The 23914-nt window shown below is 43.4% G+C and overlaps 1 long non-coding RNA gene across 2 annotated transcripts; it reads right to left on the bottom strand.

The window, feature by feature from the left end:
- Window positions 1–6744: 6744 nt before the first annotated feature.
- LOC144115916 (uncharacterized) lies at window positions 6745–22973 on the bottom strand. Of its 2 annotated transcripts, XR_013311611.1 has the most exons (6): window positions 22751–22973; window positions 21606–21729; window positions 15282–15615; window positions 12617–12773; window positions 11171–11325; window positions 6745–6938 (listed from the first exon to the last, which is right to left on the bottom strand). It is a non-coding gene; the product is annotated as an uncharacterized LOC144115916 (long non-coding RNA). The 2 variants fall into 2 exon arrangements; XR_013311610.1 differs by having other exon boundaries at window positions 12617–15615.
- Between the last annotated feature and the right edge of the window lie 941 nt (window positions 22974–23914).

The following is a 23914-nucleotide window of genomic DNA, read 5'->3' as shown; positions in this document are numbered from 1 at the left end:
TGAGTGTGCTGCCCATAGCGTTAACACGCAGCGGGTTGGACTGTCTAGATGAGAGGAATGTTAAGGGCAATATTTTACGTATGTTGTGATGTAGCTTATGTGTAATTGTGTAGTTTGTGGTGTTTGGTTTTTCTATATGCTCGCTGTTCACTTCAATAAACTTTATTTGGGAGTCAGTGCCTGTTTTGTTTCCTTTCCCCCTATCTCGTGCTGATAGATTCAAGTACTTGTAGAGTAGATTCACTGAATTGTGTACTTGCAGAGGCTTGTGGAAAAAACCAGAGTAATTTTCTTTCCTTTATGCAGAGTGGAAGGTTAAAATTTTTTAATTAAATTTTTGCAGCATGAAATTTCATTCGGAAAGCTAAAACCCACTTTATTGTACATTTTGTGTGCAATGGCGCCGATGGCTGCCTGCAACTGAAAACATTCGTCCAGGTTATCCAGCTAGTGTCCTTCCTTGTGCCATATTTTCTGAAATATTATTTCGTCAGATTTATTTCAATCACAATTTCTAAGAACATCTTAATTACAACAAATTTGGTGATCATATATGACAATTCAAAGCGTGATGATCATTGGTATTTTTTAGTCTGGGGCAGTACAATGAGAAGTACATAGTATATAGTAAAATTAAATATGACCAGTCTAACTTAAACAAAACTACTCTTTTTTTAGAGGAAAATTTTGCTACCGAAGTACTGGAGTGACATGGCATGATGAAGACGTGGACAGTGTGCTGTATTCATGATGGCAAGAGAACTTGAGTACAGTGCTTCAGGCAATTGGTGAGTACCTTGGTGCTGTGCTTTTGCTTATGTAGCCGAATTATGTTTTAATCTAAGAGTTTATCTGGAAACTTAAGCAAAAATTGAGTAGTATTTAGATATTCTTGCACCAGATACCACTGTGAGAATCGGTTATTAATGACGTGTCTTATTTTAATAATGATAATTAATGATGTGAATATAGTAAGCATGGCTTTCGAGCTGAGTGCCTCCGATGCATGAAAAAAAAATGGCCACTTAGCTGCTCCCTGGCATGTGGAGCAGCCCAGTGTAGCACATTCAGGCTTCATGGAGTAGAGAATGAAGGAAGTAAATAATTTAAGAGTAGAAAACCCAGCACAAACCACAGGACCAGGAAGCTGACAGAACACACCGACTCTGATGACACTCTTTGCATGAAGGGTGTTATAAAGTTGCCTGTCATGTAATACGAGATGGAGGTCGCACAGGACGGGTGTTAAATATGAGTTGATGCAGCACCTACTGTCATTACGTAGTACTCACTGTAGAACTCGAGCAAGAAGCAAAGGTAACAGCTGAGCATGGCCAGTCTCTTGTGCTTTTCTCCGCAAGCAATCTGGAATTGCACTTAGAATTCTTTTATGCTTTCGCTTGACATATACATAATTGCTGCATGTGGCGAGGAAAAGTACATACCCTTGATGTCAAGTGACAGTGCACTCATAGGGCCGGTAACAGCTCACTGAAGTGTTGTGATATTTCTACAGGGCACCTCATGAGAAATTCTTAGGCATCAGAACACAGAGCCCTTGCAGAAATTCTCTCAAAGTTTGTTGCCACATGGACCTCTTCATAATCAATGACCCTAAAAGGCAAGCCTTCCTTTAGTGTTACAAAAAAAGGCCTAGGACATGGGTCTTTTTGCTTCTCCATTAGTGCCAAAATGTTTGCTAGCGAGATCTTTCGCAGATATAAAATTATTTCACAAAATGTCAAGAAGGAGTCTGAAGCTGCGCCAAGCAGTACCAGTAAAAAACGTATCACAGCTGTTCAAGAAGCAGAAAGACTCATGCCTTCATCCTTCTTTTGCATCAGACACATAAGGACACTTCGTCTTTCTGGGTCATCATTTTGAAAAGATTCACATGGCAACGACCTTTGGTTAAATTTCTGCAAAGAGCCCTTTTTGAAAACTTGAGCATCCGTTCCTCGTGAGGCACACTGCAGGGATATTGGAATGCCTTAGTGAGCTGCAACCAGTACGTGTGACTGCATTTTCACTGACATCAGATATTAGTACATTTCCTTGCACATGCTGAGATAATGGAAACTATAAGTGAAAACATGCGGTTTGGGGGAAGTATGCTTCCTGGGGCCGCATTCCAAGTTTGTGTCATAATAAAAAGCGTCATAATCTGCCGCAACGGGCACACCTGATTGGTCAAAACGCCGGAAGCGGAAGTGGCGGTTCGGATGCAGCGAAAAGGATCGAAGAAACCAGAAGGTGACGTCAAACATATAGTTCATTGTGTACGCAGCAGATGCTCAACAGCCAACATGGCGGTGCGCTCTGAAGTAGAGCCTCTCACTTCGAAGTGAACTCGTCGATGTTACTGCGTTTTTCGGTCCGGGAACTGGATATGAACTGGGTGCGGGACATTCGCTTCGTCTTTTCTTGCCTATGACAAGTTGGATGGACGCTCAACTGCTCTATTGCGTTGTTTTGTTGTTATTTGTATTTCATTAAACTTTTTTTTACTTCAGTGCACTAGGCCTCCATGGTACGGTTGGTCGGCCTCTTTAGTATACCCCAGCCTTGCAAGGCTGGAGAAATACATATTATCAGTGCCTCGCCTCGCTTGTTTAGCGACAAGGGCTAAATAATAAAAAAAAAATCGGGTACCGTGCCTTCTTATGATGGCCTGATTCTGCCTTCTGTCTAGAGGTGTGCGCCAAGTCAGTTTCGAACAGCGGCGGCGTGGCGGTCGTTTATATTCGGCGGTGCGGCGCCTGGTATACGTCGGCGGCGGCGCAAGGCCATTTTTTGACGTCAAGGGCGTGGAAAGCTAAACCACAAATTTAAAAAGCTATCTCGCTACAGCCTTCTTTCCTAAACTAGTTCAAATTTTACAGCTTTTCGTACCAAGAGTGAGAGGACAGAATCAGAGAAGAAATCAGGGCAGTTATCATTACTGATTGATGTGAATGCAATGCACGCAAAGTTATCACAAAATGACAAAGAATTCCAAGAAATTCGGAACAGACTTCTAAATACTGAACTATATTGCTCCTCTGTTCCCGTATTGAATGAAACGTTGGATGATGTAGAATCTGTCGCTCAAGAAAATGCAGACAAACTTTGCCACCTGTCGTCAAAAGTGGTTGCATTAAAGATAGAGCCCGCAGGTCAAACCTTCTCTTTTATGGCATATCAGATAGAAAAGAAGAAACTTGGAATGAAGCCAATGGTTAGTGATTGAACTCTGCAAAGCAAAGCTTGACACGAATACAACCTTTCGACCGTGAAAGTGCACACAGGGTTGGCTGTTTTGCCGTCAATAAAGTTATACCAATAATAGGTAAATTCGAACATTAAAAAGTAAAATTTCGTATTCTGGAAAACGTGGGTAAACTGAAGGATACGAATATCAGTGTGTCATAGGACTATTCACCAAACACTCGGCTCGCCCCCAAAAAGCTTGTCGAGTTTGCAAAATCCAAAGGTAAATATTTTAAACTTGGACTCGACAGGTTGACCATTTAATTACACACTACCTATGTTTATGGTCACTCTACAGATAAAGTAGTTGAACGTCCTTCAAAGCTTAGAGTTTGGGCTGTAGAGCAATTACAAGAATATCCTTTTGCAGTTTTAGATACTAGCTTTACAAGAATTCTGCCAAAGCTTGACACAGTTGCTAACCTTTTTTTCACTACATACAGTAAAGTTCTCATTCTAAGGAAGCCTGAACCTGTATTATAGAACTGTCACAAATTCTGCCAAACGTTACTGACAGTGACGTCAAAATTACGACAAGATGAGGCGTCGACGCGTGCCGCAACCAGGAATCAGCCAATTGCAGGAGGGCGGCGCCCCGAGAGCATTTTTTTCATGGTCAAGCTGCGTCTGCTAAATTTTTGGTAAAAAAAATAAGAAATAATCAGCGATCAAAATAACTAATATTTTATTCTGCCGAAAAATTGTGTTTAAAGCTGAAAAATAATTAACAAAACAAAAGCGTTCGAAGTTATGCTATTACATTTGCTGGCGGGTAACTTTCATTGCCGCTGGGATGCGCTAACGGTTGTAAAACGTCAAGTCGCTTTGCACGAAAGCAGCCAATTCCACGCCGTGTTATTTTTTACGCGGGGTCTGAAATAAACCTGCTGTGCGGTTGACCTAAGTGCGAGAAAGATTACAACGAATGCAGTAAAAGCTTCGTGCCTGCCGAGCAAACTCGCAAGGAGCGCATGCTACGAAATCGACGAAGACAACTTGTTGAAGCTGTGCTGTTCGGCTCTTTCGATGGATGAAACAAATGCCAAAGGGTGAGCGTTGCAGTATGTGATGGGTGGTTGTATGTTTCTTTTCCCTTGGGAAACAGAAAACGAACATGAAGTGAGATTTGACTGGAAAAATAAAGTGATTTGCCAGCATAAACGTGTCTTATTTATATGTAGCTGTGGCGCCGGAAGCGGCCACTGGAACCCTCCCCTTCTGCGCGCTAAGTTACAAGATTGCCTACAACACGTGCCGCACGCATTTGCTTACGATCGGTTGTGCGATGCCGACGTGCGCCTCGTTAGCAACGGCAGGTTGAAAGCCGTCCGTGGAAAATAACCGCTGTGCACATAGCATCTGCCGCCACACCGACAACGCACTCACCGCGCACCTCCAAGTTCATCGGCGACTTCGTCGCATAGCCACTCCACGTCTGCTTCTGCTGTCGAAACAGCTCGTCCGGCAAGTCCCACATGCCCTCGTGTGCTCTCCTTCGCCGTTGCTCGCGCCGGCGCAGCCGCCTCAGTCGTATCGCTGTGTACACCGCCACCATTTTCTCTCACAAACGCAACGGTCAAATTAACCGCCTCGAGGCTGTAAAAGAACTCTCATTTTACGTCTGCATAATTTGGTGTGCAACGTGACCACTTCTGCCACATCCGTGACGTAATTTGCAGCCACCCTTGACGCAAAAAAGCAATAAGCCGCCGGTCACGACCGACCAATAGGAGCGAGGCAAATCGACCCAGTTTTTACAAGTTTTTGCCAAGTTTGCAATTTGACAGTTCCGTAATACGGCCCCTGGCTAAATTCTTCCATCGCCAAATCTGAACTTCAGATTGCTTTACCTAACTTTGATATCTCCGCTGCGATCGCGTTGAGAGGCGTGGTGGTGGGGTGTTAATAGCAACTAACCTTATAGTCTACATTGCTTTAAAATTGATAGCTCCTCTCCGTTGGAATTACTGTTCGTTTGCATAAACAGTTTCCACCCACCTTTAATACTAGCAGCATGTTACCGATTCCCAGACGTCGATTCGAGCTTTATCGCATATTTCCACGAGGCGCATTGCACTCTGACATCTCTTTCCTAGCACACCAATCCTTTTATTCGGATATTTTAACTTTCGACCAATAGTGTGGTTGGACATAGCACTAAACAATGTCGAAGACCAACGCAGACAGTGAATTTCTTAACACGTGCCTTACGTTTTGGCTTATCACAGCTCATCTTCATCCCAAAAGGCTTAACAGTCAGTCTTCCAGTATGTTCGATCTTTTATTTACCACTCCTCTTGATAAACTTTTCGCGCTAACTTTTTGTAGCAATAGCTACATTACGGTAGCATTTCGAGCCTTCAGCGTGGCGGCGCCATGGCGGTGGTGGCGCCGCCACCCCGTGGCTGCGCTGCCACGCTGTCACGTGGTTGGTCACGTGGTGCAGAGCAGCTGCCAGCGGCGCTGTGCCGTGGCTGATCACGTGGTTCGTCACGTGCACAGCCACGTGGTGCGGAGCAGCTGCTGCTGCTCGCGGCCCGACGGGCCGGCGAAACCGCGGTGCCACAGCTGTGCGCATGCGCCGTGTAAAGTGGGAAGAAGATGAAGAAAGAACGCCCAGCGATACGGAGCGGCGAGAGACTGACTTTGCATATCAATTGAGCAAGTTCCCCTCGGCAACCTGTAGCTATCACTTCACTTCAGGTTTATCCACAGCTATACCACCGCCAATGTTTTTGCCCGAGCTCAGCCATCATTCCGTAATTCACGCTACCTATCCGTCTCGTATAGCATACCCGAAAAAAGCGAGGAAGAACATAACCGTCTACGACGGAGGTGATTACGTCGGTTCTAAATAAAAGCTCACTCAGTTTAGTTTCTCCTTTCTTGATACCTTCTCCTGTCGTACAGTTGAAGATAGCTGGATAATTTACAAATAAAAAATGCAGCAATTAATCAAAGCCCTTAACCCCATAATTACCGTAACCGAACCCCAGTAGCACAAATGGGGCTCTGAACTGCAGGCCCTTGTGGGCCCGGCACGGTCTGCCCATAGGGGCCCGACGTGGGATATGTGCGGGATTTGCAACTCTGCATCCGGGGGTCCCTCAAGGGCTGCCCAGAGGGCTTACTGCATAGCCACACAAGGCTCCGCGCTGGATCCCCTTGGGCAGGCCCGTGCCGGGCCTCCGTGGGCTGGCCCGTGCCGGGCCTCCATGGGCTAGCCCGTGCCGGGCCTCCGGGGGCTAGCCCGTGCCGGGACTCCGTGGGCTAGCCCGTACTGGGCCCCTGTGGTCTAGCCGTTCTGGTCCCAGTGGGCTTCTTAGGTGATAACTTGCGGAAAGTCAACAAATGTAACGCATATAGAACATATCGCTGTATGCCTTTGGGCCCACCGACCCAATTAGATATAAGGCCCACCTTGCCAACTCAGAGAGGCTTTCTTCACTTCATCAGTATTTTTGTGTACATGTCATTACTGAAATTACAATGCAAGTAAGAATGCTTCTTATTTATTTATTTGTTTTTGCAAGACATTTTGGGCATTCTTGCATACAAAGCCCCAATTACTGGGGTGAAGGGTCCGCCCCCTTCATCCGAACTTTCCGACCGCCATCCCAGTCTCTCGCCCCCAGCACGAACGCAGCCACTCTGTTGTTGCCTTCCCTGGTGGCTTTTGGGATTCTGCGCTGCATAGCAGATGTAAAAGTGAACAAAGAAACACACATCAAATTGATATTCAGTATGGTGGATAAAAATCACTTTCCAAAGTATTACAGTCAGATCATTCAGGAAATGCTTCATAGCCATATGCAATGCTACAATGGGCAATGCTTGAAATATCAGCAAATTTCGTTTGCTGTTAATATCCGTAACCACAATAAACATAAATAAACATAATAAGAATAACCGAAGGGTGCATGAGAAATTAAAGAAATATAGACACCTAAATATATTGCGTGCTTTCTTCTGTCAAATGATGCGTTAGATAACAAGATACATGGATTACCAGGTAGTACTTGCCTACAAACCCGCTAAATAATTTATAATCGAATTTCTTCTCTCATGCTGTTTTGGTTTCATCGACCGAACGCCGACTGTCGTCAAGTTGATGTTTTGGTTACATGATGCAACAAGAAAAACTAATACAATCGCTGATATGTAGCTTTAATTGACTACGACATTTAATCCAGCCTCTTCCAAGACCTGGAATGAGAAAAAATGACCTGTCACCAAATATAACCGATTTTTTATGCCTCATGTGAAATAAACACCAACTACACGTCACAGTAATCGTTCGACTGATGATACAGAAACAGCGTGAAGAACAAATTAAATTGCAGAAAAACTGCACATTGCGCTAGTTGGTGTTGATGCATAGTGGTGGTTCAAAAGCGCAAACACACACGGACCATGTAAAAGGCGAGAGACACAAACCAGCGCTGAACTTACTACAGATTTTTTTATTAGGAAGAAGCACGTCATATATACACACACGAAAAAACAGCGAACATACGCAGTGTTAACAAGACTCCTAGTGGTAGTACAAGGAAAAAACTGCTTTAAAAGCACGTGAATATCTGCAGAACCACTACCAACTAAGTAGCATATTGATTTCTCGAAGCGATAATGTAACAGATGGCATACTCACGCACCCATTACTTTTTCTGATAGTATGAAACGCCTCAGCTACTTCTCTAGTGCGCTCGTCAGAATGAGCGAACAAGACATCAGTATCGTCAAAAAATGGCGTACATTTGCACGTGAAACAATGCTTAGATAGGTTAGTTTCTTTCCTGAAAAATTAGCGTGCTCCATGACCCGCACGTTAACGCAGCGGCCAATTTCACCTATGCAGGTAAGGATACAGGACTGAGGGATTTGATACGCTACGCCAGTCTTACAGGGAACATATCTATTTTCATGATTTATGTTGCAAGCATTTGTTCTGCGCCCTTCATGCTTTCTTTGAACTGCCGCCCCACTCTCTAGCTTGTTAGGTGCAGGGAACAAAACCTTTACCCCATGCTTGCTTCCCACTCTTTTTAATCCGGTGCGATAGCGTGTGGACATATGGCATAACCCACTACCTTTCTTCACCCTTCTTACGAACCCTTTTCCAGCCCCGAGGTACTTGCAGACGATTTTAGCTCATGGAGCACTTTGTCTGCACTCGAAACGAGAACTGAGTCCCAGCATCCAGCTTCCCTACATCTGTCTATTTGGGCTAAGAGACTGGGCATCATTTTATGATAAGATTTCTTTACTGCCATGCCTAAGCATCCCATAACGATGCCACTTTTTGCAAGCTTTGAATGAAAAGATATGTAATTCAAAAGGGACTTTTCACTTCTAGGGGATTACTGCCAACAGACATGGTTGGGTTCGAAAGAGAATTTTAAATCAAGGAATTGAAAGACTGTTTCTTGAGGGACTTCATGTGTGAACCTCAGCCCCGACAAATTAGTGCAAAACTGTGAACATTTGACACAAATTGGGGATTCATGGACTTAGCCAGCACCAGGTAATCATCCACATAACAGAAAATGAATATCCAATAACCGGCTAAATCAGTCTCAACTTTCATATCAACCCTGCTTAGATAAATGTTACTGAGAATGGGAGCTACCTTGGCACCTATGCACACACCCGATTTTTGCATATAAAGACGACCATCCCACTTAACAAACGTATTACTCAGGTAGGAAGATAACAGTTAAAGAAAGGATCCTGTTGTGATTCCACACTTATTTTGGAATACGCATTCATCGCTCTCATCTGTAATACAATGCTGAACATACTGGATTAGTTCAAAGTGTGGAAGAGAATATAACAAATCAACCACATCTACGCTAAAACCATCTCATTGTGCCCGGCTCTCATTTTGGAGGAAATCCGCTACTGCCTCAGAATTAGGTACGAGAAACGGATCCTTTACGCGAAGTGACGACAAATGTTTGCGAAGATAGGTAGACACAAACAACTGCCAAGAATTGTGCTCAGATACGCTTGTCCGGAAAAGAACTTTAGGCTTGTGCATCTTAGCACTAAAGAAAATTTCTAGCGCCGATTGTTCCGCTTCCTTCACTTTCTTTGCTATACCTTCATACTTAAAACTTCCGAAGTAAAGTCATCGCCTTCTTTGAACATCGGTGCTAGAAATTTTCTTTAGTGTTAAGACGCACAAGCCTAACGTTCCTTTCCGCGCAATCGTCTCTGAGCACAATTCTTGGCAGTTCGTTGTGTTTACCTATCTTTGCAAACATTTCTCGTCACTTCGCGTAAAAGGATCCGTTTCTCATACCTAATTTTGAGGCAGTAGCATATTTCCACAAGAAATGAGAGCCTGACACTATGTGATGGTTTAAGCATAGATGTGGTTGATTTGTTTTATTCTGTTCCACACTTTGGACTAATCCAGTATGTTCAGCAATGTATTAAGGAGGACAACAGTGAATGCGTGCTCCAAAATCAGTGTTGAATCACAACAGGTTCCTTTCTGGAACTGTTATCTTACTACCTGAGTAACACGCTTGTTGAGTGGGATGGTCGACCTTATATGCAAAAATCGGGTGTGTGCATAGGACCAAGGTAGCTCCCATTCTTAGTAACATTTATCTAAGCCGAGCTGATATGAAATCTGAGACTGATCTAGCCGGTTATCGCATACACATTTTCTGTTATGTGGACGATTACCTGGTGCTGGCTAGGTCAGTGAATGCCGAATTTGTGTTAAATGTTCTTGATGTTTTTGCACGTAATGGGTCGGGGCTGAAGTTCACACATGAAGACCCTCAAGAAAAACTCTTGCAATTCCTTGATTTAAAATTCTCTTTCGAACCCAACCATGTCGGTTGGCAGTATACCCCTAGAAGTGAAAAGCCCCTTTTGAATTACAGGCCCTTTCATTCAAAGCTTGTAAAAAGTGGCATCGTTAAGGGATGCTTAGGCATGGAAGTAAAGAAATCTTATCATAAAATGATGCCCAGTCGCTTAGCCCAAATAGACAGATGTAGAGAAGCTAGTTTTCGGGACTCAGTTCTCGTTTCGAGTGCAGACAAAGTCCTCCATGAGCTGAAATCATCTGCAAGTACCTCGGGGCTGGAAAAGGGTTCGGAAGAAGGGAGATGAAAGGTAGTGGTATAGATATGTTCCCTGTAAGACTGGCGTAGTGTATCAAATCCCTGTCCGGTGGCCTTACCTACATAGGCCAGATTGGCCACTGCGTTAACGTGCGGCTCATGGAGCAAGCTAATTCTTTAAGAAAGAAACTAACCTAGCTAAGCATTGTTTCACGTGGAAATGTACGCCATTTTTCGACTATACTGATGTCTTGTTCGCTCATTCTGACCAGCGCACTAGAGAAGTAGTTGAGGTGTTTAATATTATCAGAAAAAGTATTGGGTGCGTGAGTACGCCATTTGTTACATTCTCGCTTCGAGAAATCAATAGGCTACATAGTGGGTAGCGGTTCTGCAGATACACCCATGCTTTTAAAGCGGTTTTTACCTTTTACTAGCACTATGAGTCTTGTTGACATCGCACATGTGCGCTGTTTTTCCGGGTGTATATATATGACGTGCTTCTTCCTAATAAAAAATAAGTTGTAAGATCAGTGCTGGTTAGTGTGTCTCGTCTCTTGGTCCGTGTGTGTCTGCACTTTTGAAACACCACTATGAAAATAAATAATAAATTATTTAGTGGTCGTACATGTATAAAATGTCTAACGCATGGTTTGAAAGAAGAAAACGCACAAGCAAAAATTTGGTACCTATAGTCCTTTAAATTTGGATGGCTACTCAGTACTTGATAACGGAAGTGCTGAAACCCACAGCAGGTAGATTGAAAGTAGCTTTTTCCTGCAATTAGATGGTGTGTTCACAAAGTGTCTATAACTTTCAGAAGACTAACATGTACTCACCAAAAATTGCGCTGTACAGCCGTAGGTCCTAATTGTTCTTTTCGCCCCGCCCCTTCACTGTGTACTTAAGGGACACAGGAGTCTTCTCTAGTCTTCATAATAAGTTTTGTAGCCTCATCAGCTGGCTCACTCCCAATGAGTGCTAGCTTTTTGATCTGAAATAGATTATACAGAATATACAAAGTGAACTATGTCATGAAAACCATACATTGAACCATTCATAAAACTCCCTCTTTGAGGAACCATGTGCAAGTTAACAAAAAATCAGAAGGATGTAGAACAGGATAATACAAAGGACTCAAAGAGACCTATGATCACAGTGATGTGACTCAGCTCAATGTTAACAGAATTCTCTGTTGTCTTCTAAACGCCTATCTTTGCATCATCATATTAACTTCCTTTTATGCACGACTCAATGGCATACGCTTCCCAAACAATAAGATAAAGGGAAAAAAGTGAAGCCATTACTTTAAGGCCTCGTTGAACCATGGCAAAATTGTAGTCTGGAGCTAAATGAGTAACGTAAGAACATAACTGTCAGCTGCCAATATGAACAGCAAGGCTAATGCTTGTGCTAATTTCATGTAGTAGACAAGGTATTAAATACAGCAAATCCTCTTTCAAATACACTTGATCAAATTGAAGCTTTCAGGTCTACAAATCCAAATGCAACATGAGGCAATTTCGAAGTCCCAACTTAATCTGAAGTGGACTCACCATATATGTAGAGGGTTCAAATTAAACTATAGCTCAACAAAACACTATGCATCAAAATTATATTAAAAGGAATCAATACGTTGCCAGTAGTTCATAGGCACAATTGAAGGAAATGCCATATACCCAGTCGAAAAAACACCAGCCCGTTTCTGGTGTTTACACCAAACTGGCTTTTTTAGACACTGGTTCTGATGTGACCGTGTCTGGTGTTCCGACCAGACCAGGATTTTCAGACACGGATCCTGATGTGGCGTAGTGTGGTGTGCTTTAGTGTGTTCGGGTCTGGGTTTCTGTGCTGTGACTCGGTTGCCTGATACCGCCTCTGGTGTGGTTTCGTTTGGTGTTTCCTGGTGTGGTCGATGTACCATTCGATTTGGTGTGGTTGGTATACTGTAGAATGTCTTGATTGAGATGCTGTGAGTTTGGACATACTATCGTAAGAAAAACTAAGAGATCCCAGCGAATGCATGCCAAATGGTGTAAAACGGCAAGCACTCCTGATGTCGAGTCAGGTGCACTAACATCCATCAATTTCGCTGCGCCGGCCTTGATGGCACGAGCATTTCATCAGATGACACCTGCACGCAGTTAGGCATAGTGTGGCACACACTCGCAGTTTCATAATTTTTCACATGATTGTGCTCTGGAGCATGCACATAACCACATCATTTCTGTTCTTGGCGAAGACGAAGAGCAAGCACGTATCGTAAACAAAGAAAAAATGCTCACATTTGCACAAAAGCATCCTTAGCTTCATTGGTAGACAAAATTGGCAGTATAGTCAAGATGGAGGCCACTAGCATAATAGCGTGTATCTTTTCTGACAAAGTCGAATAGGTTGAATTTCACTGACAGCAGCTTGACTGCAGCTGTGTAGCCACAATGCCTGAAGAACAACAGAACAAAATCACGAATTTTTGTGAAATACACTATAATAGTCACAGTGCAAAGACAACCAGCAAATACTGCTATTAAATACAGCTCAGTGGTGCAAACATACAGTACACATTCAATACGTCTTGCAATGCATCTGCAGTAAATCAACTGTCTTCTGCTTTATAGTAAATCAATGCTACTCACATAAAGCACCCCACTTGCAATAATTTGCTTGAAATCAGTGCCTGGATGAGCAAGTATTTCACACTTTCATTCACACAGTACAACGATGAACACAGACAAGGGGGAAGACACCGAAAAACACTTTGAGGTGCCCACTCCCTTGCCCCTGTTCATCCTCATGCTGTGTGAATGAAAATATGAATTATTGCGTTGTGTTTTTCTTTTGTATTCATAGATAACTGCATATAATTACAATACAGTTGGGTACGCCTGCATCATAATCTGAATTCCTATCACATTTTGGCATAGCAGCTGATATTGAGCATGACAGTCCTTCTAACACAGTCAGGCTTTCTGAGACAATCAACAGCACTCTAGCATCTCTGGTAATTTGTTTCATTAACAGGCTCAGGGATACTAATACTTGGTAGCCTAGAGAAATAAATTGATGTGGAAATTCTACTGCTGCAGAAAACAAAAAATAAGAGAAATTAAGGAATTGCAAAAATGATTACAAGATGCCCATAAAGACGGGCACAAAAAGGAGATAAGATGTAGTTCGACTAAAAGAACATCTGATGCGTGTATATTTCAGGGTGACAAAATCCATGTATTGAGACTTTTTATGCGCACAGGGTGTAGAACTGTAGAGCACTGCATGGCTGGCTGCATCTATTTAGAAGACCATTCATCTTCATTTCTTCCAAAAAAGTGGCAGCAAAGCATAAAAAGCCGACTGCTGAAATTTATTTTCAGCTGAATGCCACATACAAAATGACAAGGGTGGAATGTTAATGATTCGAAAAGAAACCTTAAATATGATGCGATGAACTCTGGCACTGGTAAAACCCCAACAGCTGTACAAAAAAAAAGCTGCCTGATTATTTTTCCTCCTAAATGTATTAAAACCAAAGCTGCCTGAGCGCACATGAGATTTGTTTAGGTATAGCTTGCTATACACAACCTGAGCCTCTGGTGCAGTTGACTGCAGAGTACCTGCAAACACTTGCACACATACAATACCCACACTAGATTCTGTGTACTGTGCATTGTGCACTATAGTGCCTAGCACGCCCCGTCTTCCAGTGAGATGCACTTCTTTTGGTGCATCCAGGCGTTAGGGTTCCAGTTATAAAAAATGTCCGAGTTGATTATGATTTAAGTGAAGAAGCTTAACAAGTTGACTGGTTCTAAGCAGGCAGATCACTTGCAGGAGCCTCTTCTCACAGCAAGGCAGAAAACTATATGCTCCAGGAAACTGCAGTGCAGGGCTCCAAATTAGTTTAGACCAAGTGGGGTTCGTTAAGCTTCGCTGACATTGTATGGCAGACCAGCGCCTTTTCCAAAGTAGCAATGTTTACTGCCACACATATACGTAACTCACAAGTCGCATGATTCCTCCAAACATGTATGCAACAAAGCATTACAACCGCTTTGAGCCATGTCTACAGGCCCCACTGGGCCATCCCTGCTAAGTGTAAAAAAGTGGCTAAGATATGCTTTGTCATATTAAATGCTACAAACTATTTTTACAAAGAATGCAGCAAAGCTAGCGAAAGAGTGCTCAAGCACACCCATCCTTGAGTAAAAAGTAGCCAAAATATTTTTACATGTAAACTGAAGTAGCCGAAGTTAGAACGTGACTTGTAAAACTGTATCCATAACAGCTAGACAAGAGAGCAGAGAAGGTAAGGGCAAACAGGGGCTCATTATGAGCTACATGATGGACTCTAACAGTCACTTCCATCATGGCATCTGACAGTTAAACAATAGGCAAGCTAGCATTCAATTCAAGCTTATTTTCATGCAAAATGCTTTCAGTGATGGCTACAAGTTATAACGTACAAATTTTCGTTGTTAAGTAGAGGCAACCAGAGGATTCATGGACGATGGCAAATGTGGCGGCACCCACGAATGCCTCTCCTGAATCATCATCACTTAGTCCTCAGTACCTAAAATCCAAGTTTCAGGGCAAATGACTGCTAAGTACCGTCCGTCTTCTGTTTCCATGGCATGAGTACATATTCACTAAAAGTGGTTCATTATGAGTAATTTCACTGATTATGCACTGCCGCACTGCACTTAGAGCCTAGGGTTTTAAGCTGCTTTTATCCTCACACGAGCTAACTTAACCCATCAATTAACCTTCTGCAAATAAACTTTCACATGAAGACAACATCTACAATTATTTGATCACGTCTTGTATGTTTGGCATTATCCTTTGTTTGGCGCTTTCTTATTATAAACCACTAACAAACCTGAGTTGTAATTCTCACATACAATGATGGAGTGAGTATATGCCCCTGAGATAAATCTAGCTACAGCTAGCAATTACCTCTCAGTGCATCCATTTTTCACACTCCAGCGCAGAAACATACACGAACGAAGAGGATAGACACCACGGACACAGGACATATTTTTTGTGCGCTGGAATGATGTCTCATAATTCTTCCCAGAATCGAATATCCCAGCCCTCTAAGCTTTGCTTTGTGTAGAACCTTCTCCTTGCTTTCCGCTGTCACCTCCTGAGCACTTGCCACTGGAACTGCATAGTACAACTGCTTCTGTTGACCAGATGGGAATGGCAGTTCTCTTGTGAAATGCTGCATCCTTTGGGATTCCCTTCACGGTGCCATCCATTGCCTTCTCTACCTTGAATTCAGATACACCTAAAGGAAAAAGAACATGCATATAAAAATTGTTAGCCATATTTGCAGCCAGGAATATGATAATAATTGTATTGGTACGCTTCAAAACAACAACAGCAGTATGCTTTAACGCCTGTTAAAGCAAGAAAGTAAGAAATCATTTCGTTTATTACCAACACAAGACTTGCACCTTGACGTTGATGGTGTCATGCAATAGTGGTGAGTTCTGATAGCAGTGTGAAGTACAAAAGGCAACTGCTTGCTTCGAATATTAGAACATGCAACTTTAACTGCACATTTATTGAAAAAAAATTGACTTCATCCTTGAAAATCGCAGATTAGTACGTGTGGTAGCAAATACTGAAAATAAAAATAGTAGGAGCACTGCCAGTGTTTAAATAAATACGCAGTGACTGGTTTGGTTTATGGTTTGGTTTATATGGGTTTAACGTCCCAAAGCGGCTCAGGCTATGAGAGACACCGCAATGAAGGGCTACAGAAGTTTCGACCACCCTGGGCTCTTTAGAGTGCTCTGACACCGCACAGTACATGGGCCTCAAGAATTTTGCCTTCATCGCAATTTGACCGCCGCGGCCGGGATTGAATTCGCGTCTTTCGGGCCAGCAGCAGAGCGTCATAACCACTCAGCCACCATGGCGGCTTCGCAGTGACTGGTAAGAGCAATTTTCTAATTGCAGTTCTTGCCCATGCCCTTGTCAAGCAAGGCACTAATGCCGGTTGACCTGCAGTAAATCTAATGTGTCCTCAGCATGCTGCCTAGTTAGCAAAGTTCTTGTAGTTAAAATTGAACGAAACATTACTTATTTTTTTAGCTAGAAGCGCATGAGTTATTGATAGTCCAAGGCAAACAACTTAGTGCCTTAGAATAGTGTTCAACGAGGGGTCCACACGCAGAGACACTTGACTTGCCACTGTTTCCTTATACAAAGTATTACAGGACTGCATGGCCTGTGGTGTTAATTCTAAGAAATACAAAATATAAATAGAAACAAAACTGAAGTGCAAAGAAAAATTAGAGACAAGTTCTGTCATTACACCTTATGTGACACTAGAGAGTACATGTTCATAAAGAAGTAGTAAAATGGTCCTTTCAAAATTTTGCACAATCATCAAATTGTCATGAGCACAGTCAGTATGCCTTTTCTTCACACAAAAGGTTTCCAGTGGCTCCAGTGCACTTCAGTTTCTTTTTAGTACAGTGCCTTTAAAGGACAGAAATTGGTCAAGGGCCACAAAATGGTAATAACTGTGTAACACCATTTTCATACATATGCTTCATTACTTTTTAACACAATCTCCAATATGACCCACATGATTTGCTGCAGGAGCAGGATTCCAGTGTGCACCACTCACATTCAATGAAGGACCGGGCTGCCGTTTCGAAGTGTTATACTAATTTTCACAATGAAAGTGCCGTTGAGTGAGTTTGACAGCAAGCAAAAACAAGATTTGAGCCCAATAGCATCACGAAATATTAAAGTGGTCCGTAACATTATGCTTGTAACAAGACAACTTCAGGTGTCAATACTCATCAAAGTTGCCATCAGCTCTCAGCTTTGGTGTGCTCATAAAGGGAGGGTGGAGTGCTTAGTTATAATGCCAATTGTCACGGCTGGAACATTGTGCTACCTACTTCAATGATGAAGATGTGACAAACTATCCTCCAAAATCTGACATCTGGCATAAAGGCTGAAAAGCAAAAGCAAATGAAGGACCACTAAGACCTGAAATTATTTCCTACTTGAACAGTTATGCACATCATAAAGAAAGCTGACAAACGGCACGAAGTTATACTGGTATTTTGGCCTCAGATGCTCGCTCATTTGAGCCTCAGTATCCTATCTAAAGCAATAAAAAAAGACATGAATGTTGAAGGCATAATAAGCTCCTGTAAAGCTCATCAAGAATGAGAAAAACAAATTCCAACTTTCACAAAACTAAAAAAGTCAGCGAATGAGGACACTGTGTCAGTCACCAACTAAGAGACCACGTACAAACTATACACTGTAAATGCACAAACTCTACATGAGAGCAAAGCATGCCCTGCACTTGTGAAACAAATTTGTGTCAATGTAAGATTCTTGGCAACAGTAGGCATTACCATTGATGGCAAGTGCTAAAGAGGAAGAGGGCACCTTAATGATGCTGTACAATTTAGAATTCAGCCTTTCACTAAACTATATTTTGTCTAGTACCATGAGCACCGTCAGAGGAGAAGGCAAAAATGAAAGGAAAGCTGCCAGCTGTCATGAGGCCTGCCACAAAAAAAAAAACACTGAACAGAAGAGTTCACAAAAAAAAAGAAGGGATGCACTATGCGAATACAGAACAAAAAGTAACACAGGAAAATAGGGCTCAACCAATGAATGAAAAGAGATCAACAAAAAGAAGGTAAGCAGTACTGAACACTGCTACCTCTGTAAATTGAGAACAGTAAAATAGACACCTAAAAAATAAGTTTCAAGGACTATAAAACGTAACTTTGGTCACATAATTTTTTAAACGCTGCATTAGACATTAGAATACATGAATCTTCAAGTGGTATTTGCCTACCATTAAATAATTTAAAATTCCATTTCCTTCTCTGATGTTGTTTAGGCTTGATAAGCCGAATGATGGCTGTGATGCCTAGTTGGCCTTTAGGTCTGCTGAAGCATAGAAAAGGCTACAATATAAATGTTGATATGCAGTTTTAATTCACTACAACACCTAAAACAGCCTGTTTTAAAAGCTGGAATGACAACAAATTCATAGCAGCAGTTAAATTACCAGTTTTCTTGCTTTTGACAAGACCTGAAAACCAAATACACGTCTCAGCCATCATTCGGTTGATAATACTGAAACAAAAAGGGGAAAGACAATTATAAATTATTTACCAGTCATATAGCAAATATCGCGGGGTGGTCTATGTACAGCTGCGGACCGAAGTAAACTGAGCGCGCCGCCCAAGAACTGCGTGTCAGCGCCGCCTAGCCAAACCAGACGAAAGCTCGAAATAGCCACGCGCATGTGCAGGCCGCTTCCGGCGCGACCCTCTCAATGCTCCGCTTGCCTCGCATTCGTCCGGCGTCTGTGTCGTGCTGATGATGATCATGATCGGATGGTCGTGCTCTGTGTAGCTAGCGAACATTTCGGAAAACTAAGACGGCTGTCTTGATAAGGCAAATTGCGCGGGGACGGCTCTACCATTAGGCCGCTTCGTTTGAGACAGCTGGAGGCGTGCTTGTGCCGCAAACAACCCGCGTGTTTCGAACTTTTGCTGCGGCTGGGACTCTGTTGCGTCTCACTCGCAAGCAAACGCGCTCGAAACGCTCGGCATACTGTCGCAGTTTTGTGTTAATTTTCTACAGTTATCACTGATGATTCGCCTTGTCCCTACAAGGCGCTGACGGAGCACTAGTGCATGCACCCTGCCTGTCCCCCCGAAACAAACTGCCCTTATACTGGATCCTGCTCTTATCACCACTGAGACAGTGCGCTGCGTATAGCGCTGTCATGTGCGGAGCAGAGCTCATAGTAATCACTTTGCATGCAACTTCGGATCTTAGGATGACTACAAGCACCCGCTGTCTCACCCACAGGAATGCCGCGGCAGCAGTGCGTCATTGTTGCGGGCCCCGCTTGCAAAATTCCGCATATAAGTACCCGTGATCGTCCACTAATCATAGTATGATCCACGACAGAACCCGGCAAGTGATCTAAGCTCTTCTGTGCGAGCTGTATTACTTCACTGCTACCGGTTACATATAGACATTGGTCTGTTTGAGAATATAGGTGTGGAAACCCAACAGCTGCATCCAGCACATTTGGAAGCAGTCACTATCCTTGAGAAGCTGGATCGCGCTGCAAAAAGCGCCAAGAGTGGCGGTTCCATCTCATTTGAAGCTGACCTCCTAGGCGAGGTTCCAATGCAGGAGCACTGTGGTGCATTACAGACACACAGGGCGCATGCTTTGCCGATTCGTCGGTTCCTCGTAGGAGCAAGCCGAAAATGAACGGTAACTGTATTAGAAGAACCCGAAACTGCGGTGGTGGATCGAGTGTTTTTGAGTTTATTTGGTCTATAGCGAGATGGAGATGAATCCCAGAGGCAACTAAAGTTCGAAGGACGCGCGCTATTTGCGATGTAAACGCGCCCACAGCTGTCACAGATGAAACGACATAATGATAGCGTCGCCCCGCGGGATTTGTGGCATCAAGGCAGCGGTCTGTGCACTCCGAAATGCCCGCGCTCTACAAAGGGCGCAACCATCCAACCGTAATCATCATCAGCGTGACCCTGACTACGGCCGAATGCGAGGCGAGTGGAGCAATGAGAGGGTTGCGCTGGAAGGGGGCCTGCAAATGCGTGTCGCGATTTTGAGCTTACTTGTGGTTTTGCTAGGCGGCGCTGAAAAGCAGTTCTTTCTTGTGCGGCGCGCTCCGTTTACCTCTGTCCGCGCCTGCACATTAATGCCTAAGGCATTTGAAAGAAGACGCAAGCAAACATCTGGTGTCCATAGTATATGCAGTTTCTTTCAAGCTTTGTTGAACTATGATATCAGGTAGCATGCCGAAAGGCTCAGTCAAACAGGTCACTACAAGCTCCTAATTTCCTGTAAGTGTAGCAGAGCAAGTATATTCACTAAACTTGCACAGTGTCACCACCCAGCAAGTGAAATGGCAAAAAAATCAAAACTGATCAAGATAATCACAGAGGTAACCATTTATGGAGAACGTTCACCTTTTTCATTAAACACTTTTAGATTTTTTGTGCACATGCTAAATTCAACAGATCTTGAAGTAGTTTGCAGTAGACGGTGCTTATTTTCCACTCAGATCTAGAGGCAGTAAATATATTGCACCCACAGTGAAAAGTTCATTTAACAGTACCTCTTGCTGGACTAGTTGGTGTAACATTGTGTAACAAAAGTAAAAAGAGCGCGAATTTTTACATAAACAACACAGAAAGAACAGACAGGACGGGCGCTGTCCTGTCTGTTCTTTCTGTGTGGTTTGTTTAAAAATTAGCGCTGTTTTTACTTTCGTTATACAGTGAGAGGCCACAGAAGAGAAGCTGTCAAGTCCAATGAATGTTTCTCATCTTTGAGGTGCATTCTAGCTGCACTAATTAGCACCATTCATATTCTTTTCATCAAGTGAAATAAGACGTATTTGCTGGACCAGTCTGTGAGGAGTGCCATGTGACACCGGCATTACTGCAGAAGCTTGACATCCTTCTACTATGATTGTCTATGAGGAGTGCCATGGGAGATGGATACTAGAGGAGAAAAGAATAAAAGCATTGTTCTCATGCTGTAATATCACCTTTGAATGCTGCCCTGTAGCCCATTACTTCATACTGGCATTTTTTAAAGCCTGGCTGCATTGAAGGGGGTCTCTAGTGACTCGAGAACAGGTGGGGAGGGAACTAGAGAGGGAGAGAGAGAAAGCAGCTGAGCTGAGGCTATGCCATTGTGCTCGTTGTTGCTGTGTAGCTTTGGAGCTGAGCGGCCAGCTGTGGACTCAATCGTGGTATGAGGGTGCGGGTTTCCCTTTTTCTTCCACCCTGTGTGTTGTGCTGTCAACGTTGCATTTTTTGCGTCTTGGCTATAAGAAAACGTGTTAATGATTCTTGCTAAAAATCACCACGAAATTTAAGAAATCACAGGAGAAATGTTCCAACCACCACTAACAAGAAAAAGAAAATTGGTTGCTTGCTTCGGATTCATACGCTCCCTACATTCTAGTACAGGGAGTCTCAGATTCCTCGCTAGATTTGTAAGAGTTGCGAGGCCAGCCGAGGCCCCCATGTATTTAAGCACTGTTTCTTTCTGAGCATGAAACTGGCACTATCTGATGATGACCTATTGAGAAGAGACACACACGTCATTTTGAATAGGGGAATGCCAATACATGCCATCAACGTTCTGGTCCAAAGCAGACATTGCAACACACTGATCTCAATGCAGAGGTGAAAAAAAACAGATCTGAGAAAACTCGACACATACTTGTGCTCTGCAATGTACGCTGAACGGGCACAGCCAAGAACAGCCCCAAATCTGGACAGTGGAGACATCTTCTCCGATGAAGCTCGTTTCAGACCTCTTCACTACTGAAGAGAAGGCACTTCACCTGCATAACATCATAATTTCCAGCTGTGTATTTTGCACCCACAATGCCTGGCACTTCCTGATAATTATTTGTATTGCTGGCATTTCACACAACCACATGAAAATGTTTAAACAGCCAAACTTCAAATACATAACGCCACTTGCTCACACTAGTTTTCATGATAAGCTCTACAACTTAGGTTATTCAATACCACTTAATTTGAAAGGGTTGCAAAGCGCTCTTTTTCTAGGGCTACTTCTTCGTCATCATTTAGCAATGATTTTTATTCACGGCCGCCAGCAACTAAAAGAACTTAACAGCTGCAGGCAACCTTACCAGTGTTACAAAAGTGATCGAGCAGGCAGCTACCTGTTGTGGTATCGCAGTGACGCGTCGTATCAATTCACTCAGTTGCTTGCATGCCTTGACGCGTCACACCCCTCCCACTCTGAGCTTGACAGCTGGTGTAATCGGCTCGTAGAGGTGTGTTCTAACCTTAAGACGCCACATCAGATCACTATAAAGACGCACATACGCGTAGCGAATAACAGAACGCTAAACAGACCGAGCGGCGAACGCTATCGGCAGTCCGCAACGGGCCGATACTGGCGTCAAAAACACGCGTGCAGGCTGTGCACGATTACGTCCCAAGTCAATAATGAACAGGAAGTCGGGCAACCACCTTAACGAAAGAACAAAACATAGTCACGCGCCTTGCTGGGCGGTATACAATTGGCACATTTACATTTAGGACTCCTACGCGTGCCTGCCATTCAGCAAACGCATCTATGCATACAACTCGGCGCTCGCGTCGCAACGCATACACTGTGAACACTGACGGACCAGCAGTTTGATGATTCGATGTGGAATGCACTTTGCTGCCGCGGAAACAACCAGTGACTCACGCGCAATGCCGAAGGGAAACGAACAGGACAGAGCTGACAGAGCCTCGTCCCTTCCGCTTCTTCTCGCCTTTGCGCTCGCTCGTTTATTTTCGCGGCCGCAAATTGCACGCACTCTTGCGCTACACTATGGGTCTCACCTGGAAACAAAGACTCGACGCATTATAGTAACCGGTTTCTTCTCTTGCTTCGCGGCTGCTACGGTTGAAGTCGAACGTGTTGTCAATATGAAACGGCTCTATGCTTCTCGGCATGGTCACTTTTCACAAAGTACGCAAACGGCTGCATTGCTGACACGGGGCGCAAGCTACGATAAGCAGGAAATACAAACGGAAATTCGAAGGAACGATTTTGAAATCAGACACAAACAGCACACGAACAGCACGGAGCACGGCGCTGCGTAAGGCCTAGCCGAATATCACTCCGGAATGCACCGAGGGAGAGGAGGGGAGGAGGGTGTGCTGCGTTCTGACACGTGGCCTGGCAGCAGCGCGCTGGATTTGAACGGCGTTGGGAAGCACGCTAGGCGCTGGCGCGTGGCTGTTAGCGTGGCTATTGGCGTCATGGTAAATATATACTGCGAACTGTTACAAAATTGCAGTTAGAATAAGGCGCTCCGCGCCTTCGTGCATCATTGCCGTGCAGTTTTTATGTCAGAAGTAGGCGACAATGTTTCAGCTCCTTGCAGAACAACTTTACAAACTGTTTTCTTAGCTTTTCTCTTTTCTTTCTGGTCTTTTACCGACCGGATTAACGAGCTTTCACAGCATATTTTTTAGCACAGCACCAAGTTTCTCGTAAACCAAATTTCGCCTTATGCTACAAAGATATGATCTGCAGAACAAGTCTGCTTTACTCAACTTAAAAAAAAATTTAATCTCAAAGGTTCTATTGTAGATTTCAACAAAATGTGTATTACTGCAAAATCTCAATAAATCGAACATCAAGAGGCCATAAAAAAATCAAATTATCAAATAACCCCCAACAAAACTGACAAGAACCATTTGTACCTGAGTATAGATCGGAAGAGGGCACCGCCTCACTTATTGCTGGCAGCCGGAATTCGTCTACCTATATGCTTTGCCATTTTGAAGCGCATATAACTTAAATTACATGCTTAATTGCATATTCTATACAGAATATATTTAGCTTGAACGCGGGAATGCAAGCTATTTGCCCACATTCGTCTGGCTTCATCAACGTGCTGAGTGGCAGCCCATATACTGAGCTTATATATATATATATATATATATATATATATATATATATATATATATATATATATATATATATATATATAAATA

This window comes from Amblyomma americanum, chromosome 1, assembly GCF_052857255.1.
Source record: "Amblyomma americanum isolate KBUSLIRL-KWMA chromosome 1, ASM5285725v1, whole genome shotgun sequence".
Taxonomy (NCBI): domain Eukaryota; kingdom Metazoa; phylum Arthropoda; class Arachnida; order Ixodida; family Ixodidae; genus Amblyomma; species Amblyomma americanum.
The sequence above is the reverse complement of the archived record's forward strand: the minus strand, read 5'-3'. Positions and strand labels throughout refer to the sequence as shown.